This window comes from Poecilia formosa, unplaced genomic scaffold, assembly GCF_000485575.1.
Source record: "Poecilia formosa unplaced genomic scaffold, Poecilia_formosa-5.1.2 Scaffold43, whole genome shotgun sequence".
NCBI lineage: Eukaryota > Metazoa > Chordata > Actinopteri > Cyprinodontiformes > Poeciliidae > Poecilia > Poecilia formosa.
In genome coordinates, this window is record NW_006799982.1 from 1,212,832 (window position 1) to 1,228,609 (window position 15,778).

General features: G+C 38.9%; 1 long non-coding RNA gene across 1 annotated transcript in view; it reads right to left on the minus strand.

Moving 5' to 3' along the window:
• Window positions 1-1,335: 1,335 nt before the first annotated feature.
• Window positions 1,336-15,778, minus strand: part of LOC107836192 (uncharacterized) — a 24,603-nt gene continuing 10,160 nt past the window's right edge. Inside the window, exon 3 of the long non-coding RNA XR_001662060.1 lies at window positions 1,336-2,363. This is a non-coding gene — a long non-coding RNA (uncharacterized LOC107836192). The remainder of the gene's footprint in view (window positions 2,364-15,778) is intronic.

Here is a 15,778-nt window from a genome sequence, read left to right on the forward strand (position 1 = left end):
TTCCCAATAAATGTTGAGAGAGAGATCAAGAGAAAATAGAGGGAGAGAGAGACAGAGAGAGAGAAAGCCTTAATTTTTTACATCCAAAAAAGGTGACATTTTCACACGGGTGTGTAGAGTTTTGAGAGCAGTAAAGCTGTAGATGGGGGCTCAAACTTAAAACTGCACTCCTTCACATCCAGGTTTCCTAGTAGATTTTAAGAAGGAAAAAAAAAAAAAGACATCTGGACGACAGCAAAAAAAATTGAAGGTGAACTTCTGTTTGGTGAAATATAATGGGAAGGTTTAATATCTGCAACAAATTGGTTGAAGTTCAGACTTATGTCTGCATCATAAGTCTGGGCGAATAGAGATTTGTGCTTTCCTTCATTTTGCTCATTTGACCTGTTGTAAACATCCGACAGAACATGAGCCAGGGCGATCTGCCAGTGTTGGAGCTGCAGCTGAGGTCTGTCTGAATGACCACAGGTTGGAGAAACGTGAAGATAAGTTCTTCTAGGCGACTCGATGGTAGTCTTTAAACATTTAAACGGCTTTGAATGTAGTGAAAGACTCAACACATTCATCTGTTTTTATTCATTATAAAAGATAAGCAAAATAGAAAAGTTGTGTTAAATAAAGTAAATGCATCCTAACTTCTTCCATTGGACTTCAAAGGAGAAGCAGCAGTCAGGTGCTGCTAATGAAGGTACTTAATTAGTCGATCACATAAATGAATGGAGTTTTGAATGGTTGGTGCTCTGGGCTACAGAGGTGTGTGTGTGTGTGTGTGTGTGTGTGTGTGTGTGTGTGTGTGTGTGTGTGTGCGTGTGTGTGTGTGTGTGTGTGTGTGTGTGTTAACACACTGCTTAGGAGGAAAAATACCAGCAATGAGTTGCCACTGTTGCAGTCCGTCAATTTTGAAAGCATTATGAGGCCATTTCTGGATCACTCGGAGTCCATTGCTCAACAATAAATTAAATAAATAAATAAATAAAAAAATAAAAAAACATTTGAAACAGTTGCCAATTTTCCCAGCAATAAACGAGCCAGCAAATTCAGTCCAATGTCAGATCTTGCAATACTCAAAGGAATTACATGGAGCCCAAAAGCCCCCTCTTAAAATCTGTAGACCTCTGTTAGCATGTTAAATTTCTCTACAGCAAAACTGGAAAAAGACTGAACAGATATGTCTTGCTTGGAGTTGTTGCAGACAGAATGTCTCTTCTGTCTAAAAAAAAATATATATATGGGTGCATGATTTAGGATTGAAAACCTGCAACAACAAGCTGCCACAAGTTCTGCAGCTGCTGGTTTTGCAGCCACAGGAGTTGGTCACTTTGCAGGATGATCTGCTCTCCAAATCATATTCTCCAGCCAAAGGAGTTCTGCATCTAAAGTTGGATCATGAAACAAGACAATGACCCAAGCACATCAAAATAAAGAGAAAAATAAAGTGTTGGAAAGCCTTAGTCAAAGTTCAAACTTTGACCTGGCGGAAATGCTTAAAAGAAAGCCTGACTCCTTTTAAGTTATTGCTGCTCAAGGGGATTCTACAAGCTGCTAAATCGTAGGATAAAATACATTTTGTCATATAACTTAGTTTTATCTTTGTTTATTGCTATTAATGATGACAATGTGGGATCTGTATTATGCTTTTGTATTCTTGTGATTATATTTAAGCAATCAGGTAAAGCCTGAAAGCATCCGAAATCAAAAGAGGGTGTCCTTTCTTTTTACCATCAATGGTTCACATTGACATTTAAAATCTGAGAGATTGTTCTGTGGTTTGTTAACTACAGCATTTCATGTGAAAAGCTATGCAGGGGAAAAATAAAATGGTGCAGCTGGATTGCAATAAAATTCATTTGGACCTAATGATGGCAAAACATTTTAGAAATATAGTTCAGAATTCAAAAATGTATGCGACAGTGACTTACTTTTTGTTAAATTGGACAAAAACTCCCTGAAGCTTTGCTTCAAGATAAATGTACCTGAATGAACTTGAGAACATTAATTTTCTCAACTCTTACACATTTCACTCATGCAACTTTTAAAACATAAAAGCAAAACTTTACTGCAAAGGTTTCAGCAAAGGCAACAAAGCAACAGGCACAGAACAGTCTTAGATATTTTATAATTCTAAATATGCAAATAACTGGATGACTTATAACTACATTTTTCACAACAATGTAAGTAATCTGAGCTGTGTAGTCGCTTACAGCACAATAACTGCCTGCTCTGTTCTGCACAGGATACACATTTTTATACTGAACATAAATCACACACATCCTCATAAATGCTACTCCTCCTCCCTTCACTCAGGCAGATCATTCCAGCTGATCGAAGCCTTGATCTCAAACTCCCACCGACGGCTGGAGATCCTGTTGGAGAATATTAAAGCATGTGTGTAAAGCACATGGTGAACATTTCATTTGTTTGCTGATACCACATTTCTGCGTGTGCGAATGTGTGTGTATGTGTATCAGAGGTTTCTGTGGTTCTAACTCAAACGAATGAATGAAATGGAGGTGGATATTTGTATGCAGAGGGACATGAACCGACTGGAAATAGCTACAGCGTCTTACAGACGTCTTCATATGCGCTGAGCAACTTCCTCACATGACAGCTGTAAACGTTCATGTCTTTCATCGCCATTTTATGTGACAAACCAACACAAAATAATGTGTAATTGTAAAGTAGACGTGTAAAGTACATGGTTTTCAATTTAGTTTTAGAAATAACAATCTGAAATGTGTGGCATGCTTCTGTCTTTAGCTCACCTGAGTCAATACTTCCAATTGCATGCAATCTGTTGTGATATGTCTCCAATACATTTGAAATGAAATTTCTGTCCATTCTTCATTGCAAAAAGGCTTGAAATCAATCAGATCGGATGGAGAGGATCTTTGAAAATCCAATTTCAAGTTTTGGCACAGGTTCTCAATTCGATTTAAGACTTTATTTGGACTTTGACTGGACCATTCTAGCATATGCTTAACCCATCACACAGTAGACCTGGCTGTGTGTTTAAGGTTGTTGTCCTGCTGGAAAGTGAACCTCAGTGCCCTGGTTTCAAGACTGTAGCATGAATTGGAAAGTCAAAATGTATTTGTTAATTTATACTTTTTTTATATCAGGTAAACTGGTACACAGCATTTCTTTTGCGATTTAATGTCTGACATCTCAGAAGCATGATATCAGACTCTTTCCAAGAAACTCTGTTGCAGCTGTGGGGAGGATTCTGTGATTGGGTGAGTTATTTGAAGGAACTGCTGGTATTTTATAAATGTACGGGGAAATACTGTTTACTACTGCTACAACTACCACAGAGGGAAGACCTCCGAGGAATCTGTGACCTGTTAATAGCATATAAATAAAAGACATAATTCCAGCTCTCTGGGTCAAATCATGCCTGTCTGACTCCTCGCTGACTGACTGGGTTTCCATGATCTGCCTCCACAAGCCTTTCTTCCAGGATTATCCTGTATTAAGGTCCATCCATCTTCCAAACAGTTCTGACACGCTTTCATGTCACAGCTGGAGAAAAGACACAATGCTGCTCTCATCAAGTCCATGACTCAATGTAATCTGCTGGGTTTCCTTAAAAGGAAAATCTTTTAACCCTTTCATGCATAGTGATCACTACAGTGGACAGCTATGTAGAGCCATTTTCTTGTGTCATAAATGCACACAGACCACTGAAGTGGACACTAATGCATCATAAAATACACTATCAACTACTGGTCATCAGCTGCAAATGCAATAAATTATTTTTTGTTAAATCCAATATGGCCGACAGACAAAAAGCATGCCAACCGACCCGGTCCCTCCTTCTACTGTAGACGACTCTGGAAGGTAAAAAAAATATTGTGACATCAGATAATCCCTAAAGAACAATACTACTGATGTATTTTTCAAACAATAACTTTGTATTTGGAGAAAATTACAATTGATCACCTAAAAATATATATATATTTTAAAAAATTACACATTTTTCTTCTATACCCTTTTTTATGCCTTAAGAAAATAAAAAAATGGGAAAAAAAATCCTGACACAAAGGATCATAATTAATGCTTGAAAGGGTTAAACTAATTTTAATAATAATGCACTGATTGATAATTAGGATTAATTAGAATGTATGTGTGATTGAACTGAATTATTATTATTATTATTATTATTATTATATTTTGGAAAATACCAAGAGATGACATTTGTATATAAGTAAACTAAAAGGTGATGTGAAGTGTTAAAAAAAATTACCTTTTTTTAGGCTTTCCTCTGCCACTGGTTCGTAAGTCAAATTTATTACTAATAGTTGTCGCGTTAGAAGATCCTCCCACCTGAGCTGTCGCTTTCTGCAGTACCTCCAGAGTTAGCATGCTATTGGACAGCATGGACCTATTTGCTTCCATTTTAAAATTTGCATTCAGATTTTTATTATTAAAAAAAAATGAAAACCATGTTTAGTTTTCCTTCCTCATTACAAAAAAAAAAAAACGTAAAATAAAATTAAAAACTAGGATCTCAGTAAAACACTGAAGTGCTCTGCATGTTCACAGAAAATTAACATTTTTGGATCGACACATTCAATCCATTGTCTTCAACGTGTGCTTGCACCTGCATGCCTACACACTGTGGGTGTGTCTTTTCATATTAATGTGTGTGTGCGTGTGTGTCAGGAGCATGGGTTGTGACTCACTCTCTGGGAGCCGAGGCCTCTGGCAGAGAGAGAGCAGCAGACCTGGCAGGTCCCGGCAGGGCCCTGAAGCCGCTCTGCGGCTCGCCTCGGCTGCCCCCTCGGTTGCCGGCCCATCTTTGACTCACACCAAGTGAGCACTCGCCAGAACGCCACACTGGGAGGCCTCCACGAAAAACAGGACGTCAAGTCTTACTGCTGACAGCCATGTCAGGGCCATGATAGATTCAGAGCCACTGTGGGGAATTGAGGCATGGGCATTTATCCATGTGATGCGTTCAGTGTTTGCCACTTTCCCATGATAAATGGGAGTCAGGTTATGGTGGCTGCAGGGCCACGACAACATTCAGCAGAGTGGCACCTCTTTGAAACTAAATCAAAAGCTGCTTCTGGCTCTCAACAGCAACGGACTGAACTAAAACATCTAGACCAGTAAGGGTCGTGATAAGATAAAACAATCAGCGACTTATCTGCTTCTCCTGTCACATTGAAAACGACCTCAAACTAGCAGCTAAAAACTGAAAACGTGTGGTCTTGTCATGTGTTCCCAGCCCAGGCATGACCATGCCAGACTAACTGCTGGGTCTGAGTTCGCAACAAACCGATCAGCTTTGCACCATTACAAAAGGCAGAAAAAATAAAACGCACATGATGCCTGAGCTGCATCTCTCAGCTCATGAAATAAAAACATCTGTGAGCAAAGCGAAGCATGCCCCAACACATCCAGCTCATATATCAGGCTTATTTCACCGAATATTGGAGAGTGGTTTTTAGAACCCAGCCAGGGATGTCACACTCATTCCCTTTATCTCTGCTCAGATCCAGACAGAGGTTTATATGAACTCATCTTCAGCAGGAGTGATATTTTAGCCTTTTAATGATTTATTTAAACATATAACTTCATTGTTACTGTAAAACAGAAATTTTAGGCACAATGTTGAATTCATTCTGGATTTGCCGTTTGCAACACATAGTTTAGAGTTACACACACAAACTCCTTAGCCACTTTATTACATATACCTGTGTAGTAGCAAATATTTGTTTTTATAATGTTCTACCAGAGAAAACTAAACAACCTACAAAAGACCAAAAGTCACAAATGCCAGTGGAGGCAAGAAAAAAAAAGTCAGTCTATATATATATATATATATATATAAATCAGAGATAAATTGTTAAAAAGGTTTATCTATTAATCTTCNAAAAAGGTTTATCTATTAATCTTCAAGAAGTGTATAAATAGTTCTTCACATGCAATGGTTTTGTTAAAATGAAAATAAAGACTAACATCTCCTATGAAACTTCAAACAAAACTACTATGAAGCCAACCCGTTTAAATAAACTCTACAAATTCTTATAAGAATTTCAGAAGGAATTATGCCACGGTTCACGGTGACTCATTGGTGGCATTTCTCTGAAATTTGCAAAAATATATTTGAGGAAGCATATTATTTTTAATAATTTTGACTTTCTCTGGTATAAAGAAAACCTACAATAATGTGTGTGAAATTCTTGTTTTTGAAACTCAATGCTTGTTGACATATCATTTGTCATATCATCACTTGACAAGCTGAAAGTACGGCCACCGTGCCTCTGACGAAAACTGTTTTTCTAAAACATTCCTGCTCCAAACCGACTGGGTTTATTGTGTCGCTTATTAATCCTGAATTATCCGCCGTAATTTAAATAACTGAACATACCGTTTAACAAGAGTAGAAGACATATTGCAGTACATTGCAGTGTTCACCTTTATGCATTGAACGCATTCAGATAAAACACTGATGACACTCGTCTCACCTAGAGATGCATGACTCAGCACATTACAAAGGGACGATGAGAATAGAGCTTGAATGGACCGAGCAGACGCACAAACGGCGAGCAGAGTTAAAGGCAGAGCGCCGTGATGAAGATGAAACGGGCTGCAGAGGAGGGACAGCGAGAGCAAGGTTACGGCCTGGACTCTGACCCAGATTATAAATAAGGCCTCCGAAAACCCGATCTGACCGTGCCGCTGTGTGGTCCTCCTCTCTGTTCAGCTCGCTGCGGACGCATTAAGACCACACAGCTCTCGTCTCGCTGCACTCCGTGCGGCCCTTCGACGAGTCAGAACACGTTGTTTAAGTGCTGCATGAAAACGACGAGGTCAGAGGATCGCGAGATTCAATTAAAGGCTGCTCAAAACCCACATGTTGTCAAACTCGGCACAGGCAGAGGGCCGGGAAGACGAAGGATCGCATGTAGCTGCTTTAACGGCTGTGATCCTTCCATCGGCGTTCCGACTCAAACCGTTTTCCTCGCAGGCAGACTAATGCTGTAACTCAAGGACGAAAGCAGAACATTTTTGTATGTACCAGTAAGAGAACAGCACTGGGTACAGGCCGAAGACTTTGGCAGAGGCTGCTGGCAACCGGTTTGCTTTTCGCTTTAGCTGGTTTGCTGGCAATTCCTTCGCCTATTTGGTTATTTACTAGCCAAGTAAGAGCTTGAAACAAGCCAGGAGAAATCAGTACTGTGGGTGTTTTTCTGGGTTTAACTGGGTTGTTTTTTTGATACTCAGCATTAACAATTCATTTAAGAAAGCTTTACATCAAGGAAACAGTAGGAGCACAATAGCATGTCACGCGTAAGCAGCTGCGATTAGGCAAACAAGCTCCTCATTGTCTGAAGATTTTTCATCTTCGGGATGGTCTAGTTCGTGTGCATTTCTTGAATTTATATTTGTCCTCTGTGGGTAAACACGGACCGTCATGCACACGTACACACCCACACCTCCGGCCCTCTGTGTTGAGATCGCTGGGAGTTAGGTGACAGATACTGAGAATGCCTGGGACTAAATTAAGCTCCGTGTTTCATCAAAAACATCCTGCCCAGGCGCGGTGCCGGCGGCTGCTGGTACCTCTAATGGGGGGCACAGGTAAACTTGTGGAAATTAACACTGCCGGGTTACTTCATATGCTCAAGGACAGACAGGAAACCTGCTTTGGTTTAGTTTAAACATCTAGCATAAGGACTTGTAACGACCTACTTTGGACTTACGGTTAAAACGAGCCAAGCACTTTTTCAACATCTCAAATCTTTATATGGAACAACAGGGACATTTAAACGTGCTGTGTCAGCCATGTTTACTGACACACCTGGTAAATAGGCGAAAAAGCATTATAAATCTTTTATTGCAGTAACTTAATCTCACTGTGATTTCTTTTTTTAATTCACAATTTAATTTAAGTGCTTTTATTCAGGTCTGTAAAACTTTCATGTAAAGAAAAAATATTATTTAAATGTAATAAGTTCACATGTTAGCACAATTATTATCACCCAAACTTTAATACTTTGTACAGCTGTTCTTCTGCCAAAAGGACAGCTTTGATTCCTCTGCAACATTTCACAAGGTTGGAGTGCACAAAGAGAGGGATCCTTGACTATTCTTCTTTCACAACCTCTTTAGATCGTCCAGAATCCTGTCTCCTCTTTTATGCTCTTTTATTCAGCTCAACCAGAAGGTTTTCTTTCTTGCTTCCCTTCTCTCTTTCCTTTGCTCTGCCTTTGTTTCTTTCTTTAATTTAAATACTAAAAGGAAATATTAACATTTTCTATCAGAACAATCTACACAATAAATTCACCATTTTTTTTGTTCAGCTTTATGTTGTTTCCCTTTGCAACCCTAATCCAACCACTGGATTTTGTAGAAATCATGTGCAAGCAAATTTTAGATATATGAACAAGTTTAATGCAACTGAAAAACTTTTCGATGGAAAAACGTTTCAAGAAATAAAAAGAGAACTTTATCTTTGTGGATCACAAAGTCATGCCGGCACCGTTCATTACAACACCTTCGGCCTCTCCCACATAGCTCTGCTGCATGTAAATCACCAAAAGACTCCAAACAAGCTTTAAAATTCAGCCCTGAAGGCCCATAATATTTCACGTTAAACACACCAAATAATGGTCTTCCTATTTCTGTGTGCTTTTTGCTTGAGGATGCAGCTTGCACCAAAGCTCCAATAAAGTTGTTTCAGTTGCAAAATTTCTCTCAGTTGGACCAACCAAAGCTCTGAACCATTGGCTCACCTGGTACATAACTTGCTCTGAGCCCAATTGGGGGAACAATCTGATCAACGATAAACAGACAGGCAGTATTGAAATTCAAAAACCAATAAAAATGAGGGATATTTTGTTGGGCGTGACCCCAAGATGTGTCTATTTGCTCTGGAGATGTTCTGTTTTTTCTTATTGTCTTGCTGTAAATGTGGGCCCTTATATTCAGCCCTGAAGGGATTCGAAAGAGCCTCTGTGTTGTCTTATGAATCAGGGAAAACAGAAAGAAATTGATTAATCATTGGACAACTGACAGCAACTTACAAAAGTAAAGTATAGATTTGCAAAAATGTTTTATGCAATCTTTATTGTAGCGACAATTAACGGGTTTATTCCTGAAATGGGATTTTTCACACCTTGAATAGATGCGCTAGATGCAATTTTCTAACACTTCTCATAGTAAAATTATGCTACTGCACTGAAATATTCATTTATTTTAAAGCTTTTCACACATCTTCGCCGGGGGTGCGTCATGAAGCATCACATCTGTTGTGGAAAGTCCTGACCTTTGCTATCAATGCTGAATTTTTCCACAGTGCTGTTTTATTTGACAGTAACACTTTGAGTATTTTTTATTTTTTTTCCATCTGCACTCTGGGAAAGAAAAGAGAACATATTCACCTGGATGTGCACCCAGAGTGACCTACATACAGGGGAGAAGGGAAGACGAAGGAGGCCTGGAGAGAGCAGGAGAGTTCTGCACCACTCTGCTCCAGCTCCACTTCCACTGGTGACCCCGTGGCTATAAATCTGAACCTGGAAGCCTCTATTTGACTTCCTTCCCTCCCCTTTACATTTTAGCACTGAACAGGCATGACTGTCATATTTTAACAAATGATTTTCACAAAGAACTTCAGTAGGTAAAAACACGGCCCTGTGTTACAGAGACTATGTTTTGCTCCTTTTTCTGTAAAATTAAAGAAATGTCATTTTGCTGACACGGCAACACACTGTTTATTGTTTAAGAACCTGTCCCACCTGATAAATTAATCAAATGGAAAGGTTTTGTTACTCTGCAGCTGAAACGAGAACAAGGCCACAGTTTTGCTCTTTGTATTCAAGCACCCATGCATGTGGTGGGCATGCTCTTTGTGCTATACTAGCAAAGTTTTCCTACTTCATTTCCTGCAACATGAAACTAACAGTAAGAAGTGCCCAAAAAAGAAACCCATATTTCCAAACTTTGAGTTGAGTTATTGTGTTGGTGAAGAGCTTGTCCTGGAACAGAGCTCTTCGTCCCAGAATTAACTATGTCAGCATTTCTGAGCCGTCGTCCCAGAACACAGACTGCTGTAGCGACAAACCCATCTTCAGTGTGGTTCCACTGAATGATCAGGTCCCTGAGCAACAGACTGTTCTGAATTCTGACTTATATGATCTAAGGCTGGTGTGCTTTTATCCACCTAAAAGCACTAAAAAACACCACACACACTGGTGGTTTTTGCAGCCCGTTTATTCATTCGGAACACGATTTCAGTACAATATCAACCAACCACACAGGCGCAGGGAATGAGGGAGCAACAGTTATTTTCAACTTGGACTTCAAAATTGCCATATCCTAACGTGGCGAACATCTGGGTCTCGTCTGAAATTGCTCTGGTGCAGATTAACAAGACGCTAACTTTTCCAACCGGCTTTCCTTCCAAAACAATCCCACAGAAAGACCCTGCATACAAGCTACTACTTCCTAATGCTCAATTACCAGCTCTCGGTTCAGAGCTAAAAAGGATTTGACTTATATGGAATAAAGTTTACGGCTTGGTTCTTTCTGAGTTAAAGTTAATGGGGATTAAAAGTGGATGAAATTTTATTAGGAAAATTTACTTAGTCAAGCTTTATCGCAACACTCTCCAATGAATGGCTTTTAAAAGTAATATAAAGAGTCAGAAAGGCATATTATAAATATATACCTTTATATATTTTTTTTTAAATCTAGACTTCAATGGAGTACTTGCGAGTAGTAAGTGTCCTACACTCAATGCATACTGGAACATTCTCAGTTGTAGGATCAGAAAATATGGAGATCCAATCAAACATATTCTCAGATTGTGGACAATTGATATTTTCAAAGACAAAAATTCACTAATTCACTTTAGATACAAATATCACCTTTCCACCAGACACCTATTTTCTTCTCAGCATTTTCTCAACCAAGTAATGTGTGCTATGCCGCTAATCAATTGCGACTCATAATTTCACTTGTTCAAGTGTAAAACAAGCACAACCAGACATTAAAAATGAGAAATGGGGTGAAACCAGCAACATGGGCAGTCTTAAACATTTTCTCTTAGCTAGTAGTCAAGCCATTTCAGAGTTTAAAGAAGCAAAACCTAAAATGTTAACACAAAATGTTCTGCTTGGGCCTCCAGAGTGGGCACACTTTTTCTTTTCAAAAAGTAAAAAAAAAGACATAATCTGACTTCCACAGCCAATAAAAAAAAAAAAAAACTGTTTTATCAGATACTGTGATCCAACAAAGCCAGGGTGATACATGCAGTATCATTTACATCACTGCTAGTTCTTTAGAAGATGCTTTCACCCAAAGCAACTCAGACGGTGTTTATATTATTACACTCGCATTAACACCATTGAGAGAAAAAAAAAAGATTGAATTTGATGTTTTTAACAAGTTTAAACATGCCAGCAGAACTGACAGTATCACATGTAGCATTGTAAGGAATGGTTTAGTTTGTAGTCAATATTCTTAGAGCAATCTTTCTCTTAAGGTTTCCAAACTGAAACTAAGCTCTGGGCTTTGTTTAGGAGCAGCCTATTATGGATCGGTGGAGGGAGCGCGGACAGTGGGAGAGAGGGACTGAGGGGAATTTGGTGCACTGACAAAGTTAAGCCAAGCTGATCCTCCTAACTCCATCACCCTATTACTCCCCCAACTTCATCCTCCTGAGCAGCCTTGAGAAAGAAGGGACTGTTTATTCTCCAATGTGTATTTGCCTTTTAACTAGTTGATTTATGAAACAGCTGAAAGAGCTGCTAAGGCTCTGCTGGCAGAATAAGGACAGTTGCCATTATTTTAGCCTTCTTTTAAAACAGCTTTGTCCTCTTTGTGCTTTATGCAGTCAGAGGCAGCAGATGGTTAAACCGTCAGATTTATATTTAGGTAAAAGCAGAAAACAGGTGAGAATTTATTATTGCATCAGTGTTTCTTACGTCTGTGAAGCTTGAGAGGGAATGAAATGACCCCAATCACCTTCCAATTCGAATTAAAAGTGGTGCCTCCAGGGAGGCATGCATGTGCATCCTCATATTTTTTTACTACACACCTTCCCCAGTGTTGTGCGTACCTAATGGCTGAACAGCACTAAGCAGTGACGGATCCAAACCGCGTTGCTTGTGAGACTTTAATTACTTCATTCTAAAGACTAAAAATTAAAACTATTTTGATAACTGAGTGATAAATCTGTAATTTATTGCAGGACGGTAAATTAAATACCGATGTGCTTTAGCGTTTCAGTCATAACAGTAAACAAGTTAAAATTATAGGATGTTTACGGGTGTGGCAATACATTCAGACAACAAGACGAGAAAATATATCTCTATCTTGTGTCTAATTCTCAAAATGGTCCTAATGCCAAATGATCCATTTAAATGTAACTGTTTTATGGTTTTCAAAATTTTTGCTCATTAAATTGTCTTTGTTTACGTTTCAATCATGCCTCTGTTTATATCTGTGGGGTGAATACAATTATATGTAAACTGAAACGAAAAATGAAACGGGCAGAAACAGTAAAGATTAATCAATTAAACTGTAAAATAGTCCTAAATCACCTGCTCTATTGATGGACTCATAATTAAATCCAAGTATCCCATTGACTAATATGTCTATCGCTATTCTAGTTCAAAACTTCTCAAACATAGATGTAACACAAAGCCTCGCTGACAGCTCTCAACCTCCTTTACGTCCCTCTAATAACAGAACAGGTAGAAAACATGACAGGCTTCACTGATAATTAAATCATAAAATATCCTTACGCTTAATTCCCCCATAAGGAATTAAACAATTTCCTGATAGTTTATAGTTTAAATGGCCAAACGGTACTCTAACAACACTAAACAATTTCAAGTAGCAGCACAAGTTTGGACTCAGAATGCAAACAGTTCCAGAAGAACAGGAAAAAAAAGAAAAACAAACAGTATCTCATTAAACTTTTCTGTGTTTAACTGAGAGAAGACAATAACTATCAGAGATGATTGCATGGTGTGTCTTTTGGTTTTTATCCCTTCGAGACCTGGACGTCTCACAGAATGACCGACTGAAAACAAGTCAGGTGCTAGGGAAATCCATGGAAGAAATGTCTGTTCCAGTTTTTCTGTCGCTTGTTGTCTGCAGTTGTTTGCTCTGGAATTTACTCTTTTTTTTTTAGGTGATAAGTGCTGTCGTGTAATGTGACTAAATACACAAACCCAGCTGCTTTAATGGAGTACTTTGTTTCTGTCGTTTTGCCTTACAGTGCCTTGCAAAAGCATCCAAACCCCATGAGCAACCAATTCCCTTCGAGTCACGTAATTAGAGTCCATCTGTGCGGAATTGTATCTCAGTATAAATCCAGCTGTTCTGTGAAGGCCTCTGAGGTATGCTGGAGAACATCAGTGAACAAACATCATTACGAAGACCAAGGAACACAGCAGACAGGTGAGGGATAAAGCTTAAAAAGTCAAGTTCTAAAACAATGGTTTAATCCATCATCTGAAAACAGAAAATGTCTGGCACAACTGCAGACCTACCAACACATGGGTGGCCATCTATCAGGCCGGGCAAGGACGGCATTAATCAGGGAAGCACCCAAGATGTCCACGGTAACCCTGGAGAACCCAGAGATCAAAAGCTCAGTCGAGATAAAATATTAGTCATGCACTCATAAAATCTGGAAAAGAGGAAGTCATTGGTGCAAGGCAATCAGATGTTTAATTTCCCACAGCCAAGTAGGTGAATTAGCAAACATGTACAAGAAGGAGTTCTGATAAGATAAGACAAAAACTTAATTTTACGGCAATTTTCCAACAGGGAAGACGGTCATAGTTCAGGGGAAGAAAGAAAGAGGTATACACGCATCAATCCTTGGGGGGGGGGGAATGCTGGAAAAAAAAAAACTTGACAGTGGACCAGATGTTCACCTTTCTGCAGGACGACAACTCAAAACACCCAGAAATTTAAGTTTCAAAGATTGTATCCATCCAGTCTGAGCGTGAGCTATTTTCAAAAGAAGAATGGGCAAAGTCTCAGTCTCTAGATATGCAGAGCTGATAGAGACAAAAGGCTTGCAGCGATGGCTGCAGCAAAAGTTGGTTCTGCAAAGCATCGACTCAGAAAGGCCGATTTGAAATGCAATCTGTAGTTCTGAGATATTTAATTATTAAAAAAAAAACCTATATTCTATTTCATAATTATCCACTACATTGTGTTGGTCTATGATTTAACTGTAAATACAATTAAATAAATTACATTACAGGTAGTGATTGTAATGTGAAAAATGGGCTTAAAAGTACAGTATGCACCATTCCTCGTCTACTCATCTACATCTTACAGAATATTGCTTTAGCAGATTTTTGCTCTTCTAATAAATCTGTGAAATTAAATCACTAGGCACGACTTGAGCAAGGATTCACTCGCTTTATCAGGCTGTTTGTGGCTTTGTGTTCACCATTAAGAGACTAAATTGTTTTTAACTTTGAACACTTATCAGGCTTGTGCAATATTTTAAGCTAAGAAGCCACAGAATGGTGCAGTCAGTGCTACTGATGTGACATAAAAAGTCCTATTTTTACAACGCAAAAAAAGCCCCAGACAGCCGAAAATAGTGTATACCACATACATATGAATATTTGACATGTAAATGTATGCGTTGGTGTTTCTGAATCATCCAGTCAGAGAACCACAAACTCATGACACAAGGAAGTTCAAAGAAAGCTGTTGAGGCCTTCCTGTCACAATCCTGTTCCCGTCACTCTGACCCCAACATGAAAAATGCTCCTAATTTAACATACACACATATGCACACGCATGCACACAGGCGATGTGTTTGTGCCTGTATCATTTGCAAAGGCTGCAAGGATGCAAAACTATGCGGATTCTATCTAGTCACTGGTGATACTGCCAGCATCAAGGCCCCAGAAAGAAAAAAAAATAAGAAGCAGCAACTGATGTTTTTCCAGTAGCTTGGATAACTTTAAGAGAAGCAGAAACCTTCTTTTCTACATTAGAAGAAGGTCTGGGGAAATATGGGGTTTCCCATCTTTTTTGTAATATCTTCAGAGACAAACTTGGCACAGAGGTCCTTTCAATTTGGAGGACGTCGGCTCGGACAGTGATGAAAGAACTCCAGCTCAGCTGCAGCAGACTGAGGAAAACATCAGTGTGGCCATGATGTTCTGCTGTGTTTCTGATTAGATTAAAATCGTTAGTTTGATATCTTGGTAAAAACAAATGTGCCACTGAGGTCTCTGAACACAGGACAGGCTGTACAGACAGAAAATCACTGAGGGGAGTATTACTGCCAAACTGAAAACCACTACAACAGTGGTCCCATGAACTGATCGACTTTTTTGAGTTTTTAGAAAGGAACTTGTGTTTGATCCTTTCATGATCCACATTCCAGTACAGCGGGGGGCAGCACCAAGAAGCAGGATCAGTATCTTAACAGGATAAGATTTGAGCCTTCAGCGTTCTGATGTTTCACTATAGAAACTTTGAACCTTTAAAGGTCAATGAAGTGAGAAAAAAAAAACAAAAAAAACTTGACAACCTTTCAGCTGCCTTTATAAATAAATAGAAAAAGATTCAGTAGTAGGAGGCTGATATAAATAAAATTGCACCGCTGTGCTCATATTCATAGCTAGATTATGGTAATCACAACGCAAATAAAAAGTTATTTTGGCAACATTTTAGAGTCTGATCAAAACATGAGCTCAGGTATTCAGGGCAAGTGCAAAATTGTTTCAATTATATTGACTAATTCATTTAAGAAACAGCATAGAAACTATACACAAAC